The 19,110-nt window shown below is 47.4% G+C and overlaps 1 protein-coding gene across 4 annotated transcripts in view; it reads right to left on the reverse strand.

The window, feature by feature from the left end:
- Positions 1-19,110, reverse strand: part of GRB10 (growth factor receptor bound protein 10) — a 205,153-nt gene that overhangs the window by 165,933 nt on the left and 20,110 nt on the right. For 3 of the 4 annotated variants that reach the window (XM_070264433.1, XM_023639064.2, XM_070264431.1), the window contains exon 2: positions 4,285-4,428. The gene's annotated coding sequence lies outside the window, so the exon portion shown is untranslated. Of the gene's footprint in view, positions 1-4,284; positions 4,429-15,624; positions 15,714-19,110 lie in introns of all 4 variants that reach the window. The other variant, XM_070264430.1, reaches the window with a different exon arrangement.

Below are 19,110 nucleotides of genomic sequence, written 5' to 3' on the forward strand. Positions count from 1 at the left end.
ACACCAAAGTGTATAAGAGCTTCTTAAAGATCTGTTCATGGCTAGCTGACCTTGAGCATCAAAGTCGCTGTGTGGCCCAACTATGATTTTCTGCCCTCAGAAAGAGGAAGGCAGAAGTCATTCCATCTTTAGTTAGAGTCTGAGAATGCTTTGGTTTAAACTTACTGTAAATGAGAAAGAACAAATGATCAGTGCAACTGGGCAGAGAAATGGTTTCTACCCTCAACCAAACTCTGTCATGTTAAATAAGTTAAAGTAGCTGCAGCCACAATAACTAGCCCTCCTCTGACTGCCATCTCAAAGGTAAGTGGTCAATGAGAGAGGCACCCTCCTATTGTCCATAAGAGTCCAGTGAGAGCCTGGCCACTGGGGGCACACCTGCCTCTGCTGGCCACGGGCAGGAGAGCACCCCATCAGAGGCTGAGCCCTGGGAGGGAGGCTGCTGCAGTGGATACTCAGCTTAGGGTTGTGATGCTGAGACCCAAGTCAATCCCTAAAAATTCCCCAAAGAGAACAAAACAAGCAACCATAAAACACAGCCAAAGGATGGCTAAGCCACGGTCCGAGAGAGGCCCCAGGCCTGAGGGAAACACTCAGAGACCTCTCCAAGATCACTAGTGGGAGAACAGAAATTGGACGATTAAGATCATTGGTACCTTTCTCTCTCTCCCCACTATGACCCCAAAACAACCAGAGCTCTTGAGATGCGATGAACCTGAGGGAGAACAGTGGGAGGACTGCCCTGATGCCCACTGCCCTCTCCCTACTTTACCATCCACGGCCCCATCACTCTAGGATCTGTGATTCCCATGGCAGGTCCGCACATAGCCAGGCACTGGGGGCCCTGGTCTGAGCCACCGTGCAAACTGAAGCCTGCTGTGACAATAACCATTTCCCTAATTAGCCACTAACTGGTCCCTCTCAGACCCTCTCATTTTGTGTGGCAGTATCTTTCGGAAATACCAAGGGACTGGGCTCCAACTCTTAGAGCAAACAAAACAGGAGATCTTACTGGAATATCTTGCTACTAAAAATACCTTCCGTGCCTGCAGGGGCTGTGGGCAGCCTACAGACCATGGTACCCTCAGCACCTAGGAGGGGACCTGGTATCAAATGGGTGATTGCGAGGAACTTATGGTATGAGTAGAAAAAAGCAAAGTGAGAACTAATCTATGAGCAGTTTCAATCAATACATTATACAACACATACAAGTTAGCAGAGTCTAACCTTGGGTTAGATTTGTTCTCTTTAACACAGTGGCTCGAGGATGCCAAGGAGCCCCACCCGGCACTTGATGAGGTCGGCCCTGTCCTGGAGAGGATGCATATTCCAGACTGCCCGTTGGAATGGCCTAAGTGTGGAGCTCACAGACCCACACACCCTGTGCTACCTCCACATCCCATGAGAGTGCATTTTAGCAATTGTCTGGCCAGGACTAAGGGTGCAGTGGGTAGCCATGGAATAACGTAAACTGGCTTTTAAAAAGTCTAAGACTTCCTGCCTCGGACTCATCCCTGGAGAAGTCCCTCATGAAAGTGTCATGATAATCACAGGGAGGAAACAAAAGGCACCCTGCCCACTGTCCTATTGCCCCCCAGACCCAGGGAGCTCCATGCCCCCTGGCTCAGCCACCATGTCCCACACTCACGTGCTGGATGAGAGGCATCTGTGTAAGAGATCAAGAAAGGGCTCTGTGGCTAAAAGAGTTTTTGGAATTTCCCACCCCAGAGCAATCTTTTGCGGCCCACCCCTTATTCACTACACTGACTGATCCCTCTGGGGACTCAGAGTCAAGAAGCCGGGGATGGCCGGGTGGCCACAAACCCCACTCTTGGAGGGTAGATGAGGCATGACCCATACTGTTGCTTCCACGGCAGTGGACCCCACTGCTTAAGCTGCCGTTGATAATTAGATTTTAAGCCCAAAACAGGAGGATTAACTGTGAAATGAGGTTTCATTTCAACGTTGTGTCCATGCCAAGAGGTCCCTGATCGGGCTCTTGGAATTCAGAGGCTCATGGCTTTGAAAGAGAGCTGTGTTTGAACGATACAAGCAGAAAGAAAAAAGACAGAAGGCATAGGCTGGTCTGGTGATCCAAGAAGTGGGGGCAGGGGTGGTCTTGCCCTTTTCAGATGTCTCTTCAACACTGTAAAGGCTTGCCAGAAACAAAAACAGTCCCAAACCTGAAGGAATCTCAGCACCACTCATGATGACTCCCGTGTCATGGATGAAGGACAAAGCCAGCACAAAGAAGCAGAGGGACCAAGGAGGATGACCCCTTCCCCATGAGAGCATCAACCCAACCCAATCGCCAGGCACCGCCTTCCGCACCATGTCATCAAGGACAAAGCACCTGGCCATGCGGAACCTGTGCCCTGGATCTCAGACACTGAACAGTTGGGGCTACAATGAGCCACAAAACGATTATTTTCACTCTAATTCATCCTCCTATGAGACTTTCATTTCTACAGCTTCTGAGAAAAGTCAGAGATAGAGCGCTTCTGTCACCTTCGTTCATCTCGCTGTGAGAAGGAGGATCAAGGGCCTCTGTTTTACAAAAAACAGTCCATCTCGATGGCACAGCCTGTTCCTCCAGGAAGGCGGTGAAAGTCTGAGGCGGTCACGGTTCATCAGAAGTGAGCGCCGCTCGGCAGGACTAGGGCAGGAGCAGAAGCTACAGCTACTCCTAACTCCGTGCAGGACGCTGTCCCTACAAAGGACCACTGACTCACAAGGAAAAAACCATGCTCTAGAAAAGAGCAACTTTCACATGAGCTCTCTAGAGGGAAACACGAAAACTCCCACGTGTACTTTTTGAATTTGGAACCAAGTATGTAAAATGCTACTGACATCTACCATGAGGCTGACATTTGGCAAGCATCTGCTGAATGAACCAAATTAGTACAATGGCTAAGAACCCTTTCTTCTGCATTGTGGACAGTGAAGGAAAACCCAAAGGGAATAAAAGGTCATGGAAGGAGGTCACAAAAAGGAGGGGGAAGAGAAATGAGAGGGGGAAGGGAGAGAAGGGAGGAAAGATGAAGGGAGTGCCCAGATCTTTGTACCAAGGACAGTGGACTCCCATCCCTCAGCCTCCCTTCAGCCCCTTGGGCTGGGGGTCCCTTCTGTTAGAGGCTACACTTAAACATTCCCATGCTGAAGCCCTAACCCCCAGGACTTTAGAATGTGCTCTATTTGGAAACAGGATCTTTAAAGATGCAATTAAGGTAAAATGAGGCCTTTAGGATGGGCCCTAACCCAGTGTGAACAGTGTCCTTATACGAAGAGGAGATGAGGACACAGACACGCACGGTGGGGAGACCACACGAGGACACAGGGAGAGAACAGTTGTCTACAATGCAAGGAGAGAGGCCTCAGGAGAAACCAGTCCTGCTGACACTGTGATCTCAGACTTCTAGCCTCCAAGACTGTGAGGAAATACCTTTCTGTTGTTTAAGCCACTGCAGGATTGGTTATGGCAGGCAGTCTGAGCTGACTGATGCACTCTCTAACAGCCGCCCCCAACCCCGATCTTCCATCCTCCCTGGGGGCAAAGGCTCCGGCAGGCACATTTGCTAGAAGACCGTTCTGACCCCCTCAGTCCTCCAACTAATATCTCAGACCCACTGACAGCACAGTAAGAACCCCAGCCCCTGGCTGACCAGGATGAAAGGGAAGGTCCTTTCCCAGAAAGGGCTGTCTCAGCGAAGCCCTGAGGAGAGGAGGCGCCAACACTTGCCCCGGACCTTCATTTCTCACCTGTATCCCCAGCTCAGTGCTACAGGTGGGGCAGACCGGCACTCATGTTGGAAAACAAAGCCTGAGTCCAGACCCGCCTCACCATTCTGTTCTGGCCCATCTCCAAAAACAACAGCTGCCAACTTCTGAGGGCTTACTATGCTATTCTCAGAATAACCCGGGAGGCAGATTATGACCCCCACTTTAGGGAAAGCAAAGGGGGACTAGAGAGGGTGAGCAGGCAGTTGGCATGGAGGGTGGTCTGCAAGGCCCAGGTCAAGCCCAGCCCAGCATGGTCTCTCCAACCCCTCCCACCTCAGCTCAATGAGTGAAGACAGGGAGGGAGCTAAAGCGAGGATGGGGGGGCGGGGGGAGATGATGGGGACACGAGACAACTCCCTGTAGAAACAGTGGAATAAAGGGTCTATTGTTATGCTTCTGCCTATAATGACATGCATTTATTGATCTCACCTTAATCAATATTTAACAGACGATTCTTCTGTAAAGAAAGAAACAATCTACCAGTGAAAATCAAACAGACTTTACCTGTCCAGGGCTTGCTCGGGCTCCGTCTGTTTGGCGGCTGCCTGGCTTGACTGGGAGGACCCAGGTGAGAACCAGCTGCTGGTCACGGGGCCGCCGCTCCCCACAGCTCCCTCCTCGGGCTCAGCATGCTGCTCAACTCCAAAGCTGAAAAGTCAAAGAGGCCATCACTGAACACGCTGAACTTGTAGAAATGTGAATTTTATGCTCTGCACCCAGGACTAAAAGGTTTAAAACAGACATACTGAATATTTTCTCTTCAAGGAGATAATTTAAAAGACTCTTTGAAGAACAGAACAAAAAGGAAGTCCACAAGAAGTAGGTTTCTAGTTGCCATGTCAACTGACAGCAGGGAGAAATGCTAGGGCCCAGAAGAGCAATGGGAAGTCCCCTTGGGCTCCTAGGTCACTGCCTGCAAGTCTTCCCCCTCCTGAAGAACAAGGACCCCCAAGGTAGGTGGGGTATGGAATGCGCAGACCTTTGCCCCCACGCAAGGTCAAGTTTACCTATAATTTATGCTTCAAGCCCAGATCAAAGCCCATGTCCTTCAAAGGGTCCTCCCAGGCTACAGACCTCACCCCATGCCACAGGGACCTTCTTCCACCTGGGACCAGGTACCAGCCCCACAGAGTCCACACTGTTCTCAGAAGGCTCTGCTGAGCACAAAAAGATGTTCTTCACGCAGTACACGCATGTTCCACAGGACAGGGGTAGAAGCAGGCTGACCTGCAGTTAGAATCCTGGCTTTTTTCTCTGATTCATTTATCCAACTCATATTTACTGAGGGCCCAAGCTACTGTTCTAGGCTTGGAGGAGAGGGTGGGAACTGAGACAAACCCTTGTCCTGCTGGAGGTGACTTGGTAGTTAGCTGGACAACTCTCTGGTATCTCCAGACCCAGGCTCCTAGGCAAGGCAGTGGGGAGAAAGCCCACCTCCCTGAGGATTATAATAGATTTCACTGGGATGACACTGAATCTTCACATGTCTAAAGGAAACACATACAATGACTTAAGAGGGAGATCAGCATGGAGCAAGGGCTATTCGAGAAGAGTCATCACTGTTGTTATCTTTGTATGTTTGAGCTGGTCCACTGCCTGACGTGGGTGTCCTTGGGTGGAGAACAGATCACTCAATAAAGTGATCATAAACTAACCCTGCCTGATGATTTAACAGTGGAAATAAAACCTGCCCTGCCTCTGACCTGACATGGAATAAGTCATGGGCCTTTAACTTTGAAAACCAATGTATAGGATCCCACTAGGCACGCTGGCTAAGAATCAGGCATGGGAGCCAGACAGCCGTGGCCGTCTCCTGACACTATCCCATTCTTAGCAGGTGACGTCTGGGTGAATTGCTGAACTCAGTGAACCTCAGTGACCCCCAACTCCAAAATCGACGTGAAAATGGTATCTCCCTGAAGGGCTTTTATGAGGATGAAACGAGCTAGTGCATGTAAAGACTTAGGATTCACCATACAGTAACTGCTAAACATAGTTACCATTAACTATGACACATCAGATACTAAACACATTAGCCACCTGCAAGCTGTAAAGCCTGATGTCTAGATGGATGCTAATCTTTTTAGAATCAAAAGGGGAGATACATGTTACTGATTATTTGACTCCTCAAAGCTGAGCATCACATGTATATGCAAAGGTATTTGATTAAGGGTACCTGCTTTCACCCTCTCAAACAATTTGTAAGTCTGAAAAGTACTATAATGATTATGTAGAGTGGAACATCTCTAAATTCTATGAATATTCAAACAAGTATGAGGGTCTCTGCAATGACAATGGGCATTGTCATTGTTAGGAATGTTGGGAATGCTGTTGGGGTCACCTAAGGACAGCATGTACCTGTGGATCACTTCTATTCCTCATATCTTTTCCAGAGAATCTATTCTTTTCCAGGATTCTGATCCAAATGCCCCAGGACTACTTCCAAATGCATCTTTCATGCATATGCCTTCAAATTTGCAACACGTGCTTGGGAGGTTTGCTTTTTATAATGGGCAAAATTAATTAAGAAATTAGACATATTATATATTATAATTAAAGAAAAATGACATATAGTTGTCAGTCCAGCTGGTCGCCACTTCAACCATTTTTGTCTATTTTTAAGAAAGTGGATATTGAACTAAATTTATAGTAGACAAAACAAAGACAATATGATTTTTGAACTTGAACTGAAAAGAGTTACTGAGATACAGTACCGCCTCAATAAGAGCAGGACCAATCAACAGACACGAGAGAGCGTACTGCAAACACACCTGCAGGCATCGTTTACGACAGCTCCAGCCAGCACCCACAGCGGGCACCACCAACCCCTGAGTGCGGACCAGTATGCCTCCTGCACTGAGCTGGCCACTGCCCTGCACCTCAGAGTGAATGGAACGCTCTCGCTGCTGTCGGCCCTTCAGTCAGGATGGGCTTCTCAAGCAGTTTTATAGCCAGGCACAACATTAACCTGAGATCTTAAAGAATGTATGAACTTGAGTGAAAAATAAATGTCTTAACTTACTTCCAAAATATTTCAGAAACAAAGGACCTCTTGATTTCTGTGTAATATCTTTGATATCTTCCAAAAACTCCTGGGTTAATATAAAGTTTTCCTTCTGTCTAGCTTTCTCACAATAAATATTTAGAGTAATAACAGTGGATATTTAGACACTCAACAAATCCCAATTTTCATGACGAGGATACTCAGCCTGTTCAGCCAGACAGCTCTGGAATGAAGTCTAGGCCTTCTCAAAAGGGGACAGAATACCCTTAATTTAAAAAAATTAAATTCAATATCGTATTGATATCAGAGACCACTGTTTTCAGAGTAAGAAGGTGCTTATGAAGACAAATTAAGAAATATGTGAATGAAATGGAATCAAAAAAAAGGCAAAGCTTTAACAAGGAATTATAAAATTTCAGAATGCTATTGCCAGAACCTCTAGACAACTTAAAGGACAAGTAACCATTCAAGCTGCAACGCCACACCTCACACCCCCTTCATCAGGCCCGAAGACAGATCTGCCCTTCCGGCAATGCCACAGCTACCTTCCTGGTAAAGATGACAGAACATGGAGACAAAGGAAGCTAGCAGCAGAAGGAAATTAAAACATAGGAACGTGCCCACCCAAATGCCAACACCATACCTTCAAACCATTAAACACACAGGAAACATTCAGCAGGGACATTTTGGCCCAAGCCCAGGAGGGCCCCTTCTTTGATGGCCCATCCATCAGAAGACACTCGGGGGCTCCACAGAGATGGCGAGCATGGCCTGGGACAGAGTGCTCACATCCCAGAAAGAATTTCCCAACTGGCCACCATCACGAAAACCAACAAAACTTAACTAAAACGTATGAATGGGCCCAGACCCCACCTGGTTCTCAATTCTAGGGTCAAGCAGAACCAACCATCCTACCAGTCCTCACAATGGGGCTTCCAGGAGCCACCAAGCAAACCCACAGATGGGTTACCCAAACAAAACCTGTCCAAGGCCATACAGACGAGAAATGCAAAGAGAATAAGGGACCGCCTACCCAAATGAGGCAGACTACTTCTCTCTAAAGCTAGTCCAAAGTCAGCAGAGCAGAGAGGGATAGGACAAACGCATGCACAGACACAGTAACTGACCAGAAGGCAGATGGAAATTTCCCCACTCTCCATAGCTGATACACATACATGCATAGTTTAGTTCAGTCCTCAGAACAGGCCTATATAAACAAAAGAATTTCACCACACTTCCCTGAGAGACATAAAAGACCTGGACAAAGGGAAACACACTAAGTTCCTGAATGGGAAAATTAAACATCAAAACCATTTCGATTCTCCTAAAAGCAATTAATTTAAAAATTAAGATTAATTTTGTAAATGAAATGCTCTATCAACCTAAATTCATTGAAAATGATAAAATAAATAAATAGTAAGACTGTCAATAGTAGAGCATTAAGGGAGAATTACTCTCATCACATAGTAAAATATTATAAAGCAAAAGTAGTTAAAATAGTGTGGTAGCAGCACAGAAACACAAGCTGGAGTCCATCAGGAAGAGCGAGGTTTACCAATATCAGTGTGAGTATTTTCACAGCAGCACCGCGCTATGTCAACTATCCTGATGTAAGAGTGTGTCCAAATCATGTTTCCACAACCTGGCACACAGGACCCATCAGACTGGAATCCCAGGGCTTCCCAAGCCTTTCCTGACTCTCACAATGATGCCACCCAAGATGAAGGTGACAACCGTGACGACCACAGAGATGGCAGTGATAGCCACCCTTGACTGACAGCCTATTATATGTCAGACCTCTCACCGAATGCTCCACATGTAAGAGGTTCTTGAAGATCAAGCTAAAAGGAGCAAACGCACATGAGACATAATAAAACAGGCAAAGATTAGTGGTTCTTAATTAAAAACAATTCAATATTGTCAATGCTTTGAGGCAGAAGTATTACCCCATTTTATGGATGAAGAAACTAAGACTGGGAGGCAATAAGTACCCGCCAAGGTGACAGAGCTAGTAAATGGAAGAGTCAAGATTCAAATCAAGGGATGTTTGAACCCAGAGTATCTACTTTATTATTTTGTTAAGAAAATATCTTTGTATGATAAGAAAAGAGACTAGGAAACTTGTACTTATTTGTAAGGTTTCTCTTCATTTTTGTTCTTTCGACTACACTGTTTGGAGCATATTTTATTTTCATTTAGAGAAAAAAATAGCCAAAAGTAAGAGCCTGAAATTCAAAGCGTAGAGGGTAATGAGGGAAAAAAATCCTCTGCTCGCCAGTAATTATGATGTTAGTGATGAGGTACAAAACAAGGAACCCTCTTAATCTAACAAAGGCATCTACCAGAAACTTCTGGCAGGCAGGTAGCCTACATAACGTAGAAGCACCAACAACCTTCCCGTTAAAATCAGGGCCAGGAAGCCCATGATTATAGTTTTAGCCACCAATGTTCTAGAGGTCTCAGACAACACAGTGAGATAAGAAACAGAAGTGAGGTGTAAATGTCGACTAAGAAAAGATAAAAAGTCTGCGTTACTCACAGACGAAATGCAGGACCATCAGCTAAAAAATGGTTACAGCGAATGTGAGCATTTAGCAAGGTCGCTATCCCAGGGCCACCCACACATCCTCGGTCCTTCTGTACACCAGCACCAAGACAGAAAGTCTAATGGTAAAATGGTTTTATTCACAGATGCAACAAATACAACCTACTTAAAAAATATACACAAGATCCTTTGAAGAAAACAAAAGACTTTTGGTGAGGAATCTGAAAGAAGACACGAAGGTAGAAACATCACTTTCTGGGAAGGGGAGTGCCACACCCACAACGACACTCCTCTGCAGTTAAGGGATGGATGTCATACAACCCCAGTGAACACCCCAGTGTGCCAGGGACTCAGCTGGCTGATTGACAGGCATAGGAACAGACACAGAAGGCTAAAGAGCACAATAAAAAAATCTGGATGGAGGTGAATGAATGACAATATAGAATGAAAAATAAGACCCAGGATCATTGCCCATTGGTGCACAGTAAGACACGGTCAGATCCTCACCTCCCACCATTCCTGATAGATTGAAGGTATAAACATTACAAAACATACTAAGAGAAAGCATGGAAGAATAATGTTACAAAATCTGGGTGAGAAAGATCTTCCTAAGCAACATTCTTAACCTGAAGTCATGAAGGAAAAACCAACTCCTTTACAGCAAAAGGCCCTCTATACAAAATCAAAAGACGAGCAAAAAGCCTTGGGAGAAAATATTAGTAGCACTATGCAGCAATCTGCATTTAGTAAATCTCTTGTTTATTAAAATAAGAGATAGGGTAAGCAGCCCAGTGTAAAATGGGGAGAGGACGGAAGCAAACAGCTTGCAAAATACACATGTGAAACATGCTCAACTTCACTAGTAACCATGGAAATACAAATTATAATAGCAAAAATGAGCTATAGTTTTTGACCCATCAGATTGCTGAAAATGAAAAGGGCTGGGACAACCACTGAGAGTGGGGAACAGCCTAGGACACAACAGGCCTCCACAGGCTTGGGGCAGCCAACTGGGCAGCATCTCCCAAACTTCAGCCTTAGGCACAGGAATCCTACTTCTCATAACTTATCCTCACAGGCACACACTCATACACACCTGTACACACACACACAGGTCCTTCACTGCCACACTCTAACATGGAAAAACTGGAAGCAACTGGAAGCCCCTGCCCAAATCTCCCGTCCCTCGCTGCAGGTCACCGCACGGCACCCACCAACTGCACGTGGCGAGCCCAGGAGTCCTCCTCTAGCCTTCCTCTCTCACACCTCCCTCCCGTGTAATCCACCAGCCCAGTCAACGTTGGCTGTAGAAGCACCTGAAATCCATCCATTGCCTTCCATCTCTGCTACCAACGGGGCCACCAACCTCACCTGACCTGGAACAAGCTCTCAGCAACTGCTGCATCCTTGCTCGCTCCCAGACTGGGCTTCTCAGTGGGCTTCAGATGCACCCCAAAGCCCAGCGACAGCCGCCAAGCTGACCCATGGGCCCTGCCTCCCCCACTAGGTTCCTGGGGAGCCACCCGCCTGTGATTCACTTCACCCACCAGCCTCCTCTAGGTCCTCAGACACTCCTCTTCCTCATGCCCTTTGCATGTTCTTTGACCTCTACCTGAATGCTTCCTTCATTCCAGCTCCTCTCTCTGTGGCTCCTCGGGGCAGGCAGGCCTCTGCACACCCTGTCCAGGCCCGTCTAGCCCCTGGTCTACCACCCCGGGACTCCTCAGGTGTGTATAGCTGATCTTCCCACTGCTGACTTGGTGTGTGTCTCTCTCTCTACCAAGAAGCCACTCTGCAGGCAGAAACCATATTTGTCCTGGACATTGCTGTATCCCCAGCTCTCGGCAAGGGACTAAGCAGCTCAATCTTTGCTGAACACATGAAAAAATGCCCCAACAGGAGCCTGGTAACCATATAGGAGTGCAGCGATTCTCCAGGCTGGTAGGCAGCTGACAGAAAGAGCCCCCATGGAACTGGGTGTCTGGTCTGTGAGAGGCAGCGTGGAAGTGACAGCCTGGCTCAGCCCAGGGAGCAGCCTGCCTCCTGTGCCTCAATCTCCTCAACAGAAATGAAATAAAATAGTCCCAACCTCATGCAAGTATTAAATGATGCAATTCCCATAAAGTGCTTCTCAAAGAGCTGGCAGAAGGTAGCGCTTGACAGATGTCAGCAACTAAGATAAAAGAGAAAAAGAACTAAGAAATAGGCGATGTTTGTGTAAAAGGGGAATGTGACAAATGTGCATGTGCGCATCCACGAATTTCAAGCATAAAAAGCCCAAGAAGAATTCCGAACACTGACCTGGAGGGAGCTCACCACAATGAAACAGAGAGCACGAGAGTGGGGATTTCACTCCTTTCTCTACAGCCTTCTGGGTTTGAATGTTTAGAAGAAGGAACATGAATCACTCACGTGATTTTTAGAATTAATCTACCTAGCAAGAAGTGCTTTAGTCAAGTTTCAGATCAATGGTCCTGTTTGATCTCCTCCCTTCTCACCCTCACCCAAACCTGCACGCTGAGTCCCTTGAGATGCTCAAGCACTGTCTCCCTCCCTCTGCTCGAGTGGCTGGCTCTCCCCTCTTTCTAGGAATTCCAGAAAAACCACCGCTCTATACCTAAAACAATGAGGCCATTAAGTGCTCCAGGCAAGTCACATGAACGGAACAGTGCACGCAGACGCTGTTCTGTACAGGCTGATTCTAGAAACGCGGAGGGACTTGTCTATTTTATTTTATTTTCCTTCCTTTCTTTATTTTGCATCTCCTTTCTTCCCTTAGGAGGTTAAAAAAAGTAAGATAAAGAGGAAAGTAAGTGAAGACAACATTGCTTGTGGACAAAGTACATCATTTAACTGAATTTTCAGCGGCAACAGTTTTGAGTGAGGAAGGCAGGGCCAACAGCTGGTTGAGATTCTGCCCTTCTGCAGTGAGTAAATCTACAGGAAATGGAGTCAATCCTGTTTGGATGCTTTATCGCCACTCTGAAAACAGCCCATTATGAAGATTAGCCAAGCCACGGACACACCACAAAGTCTAATATCCCCCCACCTTCAGGACTTTATATTTTAAAGATAATCACATCTTTTCTTTCTCTGTACCATTCAATATATGCAATAGGTAACTACTGTGGGGTCTAGGTTTTCAAGAAAAAGTATCAAAGCATACATATTTCTGGTCCCTCTGCTCCAGAAATCAAGATTTTTAGCAAGGACAAGGGAGATGTACAGTCTAGTCAATGCAGGAATGGCCAGAAATCGACGATGAGCGGCTCTGAAACGATTATTGAACAGTAGGCAGGTCTGACAAGACTGAAAATGGACCAGCGTAAGGCATATTAAAAACTACTAAATTTAACAATTTAATCTACTTTTATGACTTTTATAAAATCTAGCAGTATGAATCTTTAATGATCTCTAATTATCTCCGTGTATTTAGTCCTCTTCATCTGCTGCTCAGCCCTTTCAGCAGCTTCCTAAGTCCCTGTGGGGCCCGAGAACAGCACCACCCCGTCGGTGCGGGAGCAACAGGCTGCCCAGCCCGGCTCCTGATCCTCCAGTTCCAAAAGCAACACCTGAATCCTGAAAGTACAGGATGGAAGGGTACAGCAGACCTGAAAGGTTGTTATGGACTGCAGGTGTGTGCCCCCCAAAATTCATATGTTGAAGCCTAAACTCCCAATATCGTAGGATTAGGAGGTGGGGCCTTTGGGGGGTAGCTGGGTTATTAGATGGAGTCAAGATGGTGGGGGTCCCCATAATGGGATTAGTGTCCTTATAAGAAGAGACCAGAGAGCTAGTACTCTTTCTGCCATGTGAGGACACAGCGAGAAGGCAGCCATCTGCAAACCAGGGAAAGACTTACCAGGCTCTGAATCTGCTGACATATTGATCTTAGACTTCCCAGCCCCTAGAACTATAAGAAGTAAATGCCTGTTGCCTAAGCCCCAGTCTGCGGTATTGCGTTATAGCAGCCTGGAGCAGACTAAAACAAGGGTAGACATACTGACCACCCTGACGCCAGCACTAAACTGCTCAAGGAAGGAAAGAAGAATTCATTTGTTGTTTCCTAACCTCAAAATGTAAATGACCCCACCCTGGCAGAGACTCCCTTAGTCTCCCCCTCCTCCATGAAGAGGCTCTCCCCTGGCCACATGGTCACTTGCTCGGGACACATGAGCATCAGGGACTCTCCCCAGAAAGCAGAATGTCCTGCTCAGGCATGCAGAGCCAGTACAGTCTTCTGGGTCTCATGTCCACCAGTCCCACTGAAGAGTCACAGTGTGGCAGCTCCCAGGAGCAGTTCCCTCATGCTGCCTCCAAAGCCCTTGGCCAAGCTACAGGTACAGCTTAGCGCCAAAAGTGTCCCTTGGGGCATGAACAGTTCTTACATGCTCCTATCAAGGTGCACCTCTTAGATGCCACATATCAATGAGCCCACCATGACAGGACCTGACAGGACCAGTCATCTCCTTGTTCAGGGACATGAGCCACGGCAGGAATGAAGACCTGACAGAGAGACCAGCACAGAGCAGACCCTCCTGCCACTGGCTGCATCTTTCCATCCTTCCCCGTCCACTGTTTTGTTCCCTTGTCATGTACCAGGAGCCCGCGTGTGCCTCCCAAAGACCCAGTGCTGTCTGCCTGGGACCTGGGAGACCAAACTGAGTGAACAGCAGAAACCGTGTGATGCTCTCCAACCCTCTGGTTCCTTATCTGAGCAAGAAGGGCCTCAGGCACTCACCTGCTTCTTAGATTAGGGTTCGGAATGAGAATTTATTTGGATGGAAACGTGCTCTACTTTCCAAAAACAGAGACTCGACAGCCAGATTACAAACGCTCTCAAGCTTGCCACCCTCTCATCACCCAGTACTGGCTCCTATCCGACTTACGGGGTGGCTGTGCAATGACAACGCTAAACACAGAGTAATTCTTTGGCTATTTTCCTTCAAGCTAAATGAAGTAGACAACCTGCAGTGTTACAAACAATTTGGAAAAGACAACATGGGAAGCTGGAAATACTAGCTTATGCAGTCATTCTGCTTTTACCTGGCTCTAGTAATTTGTGCAGAAAAGGTAAAGACTCACATTGCCACCTCCTTCAATCCCCAAATGACTCTCAATTTAGAATTAATTACCCTGACGGAAGAGAAGAGTCTTTCCATGCCAGTCGAAAGGCGTCTGCTGTTGAAGATAGAACACCACTTCGAAGGCTCTCATAAACCCAGGAGCTCACGCAGACAGCTGAATGCTTTGCTACCCTCCTTAACAACCACCTTTTACATGTTTACCTTAGTCCTGAAATTCATTATTTTTTCATTAATTCACTCCACAAACATTTATTGAGTGGCTCACTATGTTCTCAATCTCAGTACTGTCAGTTACAGAGCCATCTAGAATTGGTCCCTAACCTAAACTTTTAGGGCAGTTGATCTAAGACACAGGAGTGTGTCCAAATCTTGGTCAGGATCCCATACTGAGAATATGAGAAGAGAATCAGCTTGCGGTATGCATGACCTATCACTGCTTTCATCCATTCTGCAAAAACTTCACGCAATGTTGAAACACATTCTAAATGAACTTGTTCTCAGGTGCCTAGCAGGGGACCCTCAGCTGTTGACAATCCCTATGGGGAACAACCCTCAACAACTGCTGACTTGTTTAGGAATCCTAGCTGTTCACACATCATTCACCAAAGAACAAGTCCCCCTCCTGCCTGGGAAAGCTTGCCCCTTGGACTGACCAGAGGCAAAGCAAAGGGAAGAAACAGGGCTCCACTCACCAGTCAGAAGAGAAGAAAGCTACTCTAGGGGCCACTGGGGTGGCTGCTGTCCCAAGCAAATCACTCGGAAGTTCACCTCTGAGCTCAGGCGAGTGCTCCTTAAAACATTCACTGCTCCTCTCTCGAATGGAGCCTCAGCGAGGAGCCCGGGTCTGCCCCTGCAATGCTAATTCTACTTAACTCCACCAGTGAAATACATACTTGGCATTTCACTACTCAATTCTCCTCCTCATGGCGACTGAGCTACTAAAAGCAGTCACAAAAGACTGACTTCAAATGGTCTCCTATAAAGATTAAGTTTATCTAAATCTTTTTAGAATTCTATTCTCTTCCACAGCTGTGATGTCAAATGTTCAGGACAGGCCATCACACCACACACGAGGTCGGGCTCCACAGGAAGAAAGCTAACGTTGAGACTCAAGGTGGAATCTCTCATTTTAACCAAAAGCACCTGTCTTAGCTACTGAAACAGCTTCTCTTGGCAAATACAGACCATGTATTCCTCACGTCACTCACCCTTCCCTCCTCTTCACACTTCTCAAATTGACTGGTCCTCAACACCTCAGCATGTCCCCTGGCTGTGCTCTACCGCTCCCATGCGTCACCTGTGGGGTATAGTTAAAAAAAAAAATATCTGGTCTTTGTTTCAGGTTTGTGCTACACAGCTCCTAAGACTCTCAGAATTTCCAGAGCAACAAGCGTCTTTTGTATGCTAATATCTTTTGTATGATGTATGCTAATAGATGTGAACTCCAGTCTCCAGGGAGGGGAGGGGGGCTGAAAGCCCACCCTTTAATCATGCCTCGGTCTTTCTGGTGACCAGCACCCATCCTAAAGCCATCTTGGGGCCCCCAGCCAACCTCTGGAGAGAGGAGAGGGGCCAGAAATTGAGTTAATCACCAATGGCCAATGAGTTAATCAATCATGCCTACCTAACGGAAACTCCATCCAAACCCCTAAAGGACAGGGTTCAGAGAGATTCCAGGTTGGTGAACACTGGGGTGGTGGGAGGGTGGCGTATGTGGAGAGGGCATGGAAGCTCCACATCTGCCCTCTCCACCAAACCTTGTTCTATGCATCCCTTCTGATTGGTTGTTCCTGAGTTGTATCCTTTATAATAAACCAAGGTAGGCAAAGTGTCTTCCTGAATTCTGTGAAACAGTGTATGAAATTACCAAACCAGAAAACGGGGTTGCAGAAACCCCAATATACAGTCATTTTGTCAGAAGTACAGGTGGCCCAGGACTGGTAGCTGGCATCTGAACAGGGGCAGTCTTATGGCTGTCTTGAGCCCTTTAACTTGTGGGATCTGACGCTAACTCCAGGTAGATAGTGTCAGAACTGAGTTGAATTGTAGGACAGCCAGTTGGTGTCCAGAGCACTGGAGAACTGGTGTCAGAAGGAAAACCCCACATATTTGGTGTCAGAAGTGTTGTGAGTAAAAACAGCTTAACCTGGACACAGAAAAACAGGGCCCATGGCCAACACCGCCTTGCCCTCCACTGCTAGTCTGTCCTTCCTCACGGTCAGCTCCCAGCCAGCCTCGCCCACCTGGCATTCCGTGGGCTCTGTGGTCTGAGCACCACACTAAGGCCCTTCATGCCCACAGGAGGTGGCGGAGTCCCTGGGCATTCTGATGGGGCAGCACGACCAGATGCACCAGCATGAAGAGGGGCAGGGAGGAAATGCGACCACTGCTTCTTCATCTGCAGCACCCTTCTCTCCCTTCTCAGCTCACCTTTTATGCGTGACATAAAAAGTGCCACCTCTTTTGCCTTCGTGGTCTCTGTGGATTAACTCTCCTTTGTTCCAAAGTGCTTGCGGGAGGCACTTTGAGTGACGCTTGTGTCAGTTCCCTTACAGACCCTTTAGTTCCCCCATGGGTAACAGGGACCTGAGGACAGAAATTCTGCTGTAGAGGTCTAGGCAGCCAACACTGGGCAGGTGCACAGCACAGGCTCAGCAAAACTGCCCCACACATCGCAGACCCAGACTCAGGGTGTACAGAGCCTCCCATCCTCCCTCCCCACGCTGCTGCCCTGGTCCCACTCCCCCCAACTCACAGCTGACCAAAGCCAGTCACCTCAACTAAACCACATCAAGGTGGCACGTAGCTTCCAGCATTATCATTTCCATGCCACATCCACATTTTAAAGCAAAAAAGAACATGAGTACACCAGAGACAGAAGACCTAGCTTCCCCCCTTATTTGGTGCTTAATAACTATGGACCAGTGTCTTCAGGGCCTCTCTGAGCTACAGCTGACACGACAGAAACAAGACATCAACCACAGGGACTGATGGTGCCCCTGCACAGCACTTCTCCATCCTCACAAGCAAGGGGTGCTGCAGGGCCAGGCTCAGGGAGACCCTGCCACCCAGCACCCCTGCTCTGCCCACGCCTGTGCCTTGCCTGTGGGAGCCTCTCACTTGGAGTCCCAGCTTTGACTGACTTCACGTGCCAAGGGCGACACCCTCCATCAGTGAGGTCAAAATCACCTTCAGACACCAAGGTGTGACTTGTCCTTTCCCCCTCATTCTCTCGTGAGTATGCACTGGAGTTTTGAATGCAGAAAGCAGATATGGGAACCCAGCTGCCTTCCATTAAGCCAGATGTTAAAGGGGATTTACAAAATGCAGTATGACATCACTCTTCTCATTAAAATTTTTTATTTGAAAAATGGTTTTTTTTTTCTTAAAAGATGTTACTTACGTTTACATATAATGGGTTTATTCTTTTTAGGGAGAAATAAATATTTTTTAAATTTCTGTCGCTTTTAAAATGGCAAATAGCAATATATGTCCACCTAAACACATGTTGTTTAGGCTCTTCAGTTGTTTTTAAGAGTGTCAAGGGATCCTGGGAGCAAAGTGTGAGAACTGTAGCCTCTACAGCCCGACCCAGTCCTGGGCAGCCCCCTGGGGAACCAGGACTGTGCTCAGCACCCAGGACTTGGATGTGCACCCTGGACAGTCCACCCACCACCCGGGACGCTAAAGCAGCTGCCTGTGCAGCTCTGCAGAGTGAGCCCTGGCTCTTACAGAACCAGATCCCTGCAGAGACTCCTCCATTCAGAAAAGATTTTCTTAAAAACGATACTAAGTTTCAGAACTTTTCACCTGAGACGTGGCCATGTAAATAAATGTCACTGGCCAGAACCAACAAGGACGGCTTTCCATTCTGGAGGGCAGCTCTGAGCAGGGGATTCCAGGGGGTCGTTACCTCTGAAGAGTGACTCAGCTGTGCTCCCCAAAGGCTTGTCCTGCATGCTGATTCTGGCAAGATGCACAGCTCTAAGTCATTTAGAACATTCTTCCCCTGCCTTCTGAATAAGCCACACAAATAGAGAGAATCAGAGGGAAAATGTCATGTGTCCAGTATTTCCAGTTTTCTAGCAGAATTCTCTCTTCGGCACTGGGTGAAGAACAGCCTGCAGGACAGATGACCTCCTTGGGGCTCCTGACATACACAGACACCAGAGCATCACCATCTGCCCCTGCCCCGCTGTGAAACTAGGGGCCCAAACTCAACGGTGCACACCAGAGCACAGGGTTAGAGCACCTCTGATACAGAAAATGCAGCCATTCCCAATTAATGCTCATCTCGGCTGTGTGTTTCCTTCTATTTAAACTTTGCCGTGGAAGACCAGAGCCCACAGCCCATGCAGAATGCACTGTGGGGTACAGAGGGGAACTGTCTCCCCAGCCTTCTCAGAGCTTCCCAACAACGTCCGGCTCTCTCCCGCTGCAGGATTACCACTCCCGGGACTGAGCACACGCTTAAGGAGGAGAAAGAGGATCTATTTTTGACCTGAGAACGTGAGATTCACTCCTCTAAATGGGGCAAGGACTTTTACAATACCTCTTATTTCTATCCATAAGGAGTCAGTACCCCACAGTGGGAGAAGAAAGACACTAGTGCACTGAGCTTGCAGTCTTCACCTTTGGGAAACCAAAATGGACCCCGAGAGGTGGTTAAAAAGTCAAAGGAACTCAAATGGCAT

Source organism: Equus caballus, chromosome 4, assembly GCF_041296265.1.
Source record: "Equus caballus isolate H_3958 breed thoroughbred chromosome 4, TB-T2T, whole genome shotgun sequence".
Classification (NCBI taxonomy): Eukaryota; Metazoa; Chordata; class Mammalia; order Perissodactyla; family Equidae; genus Equus; species Equus caballus.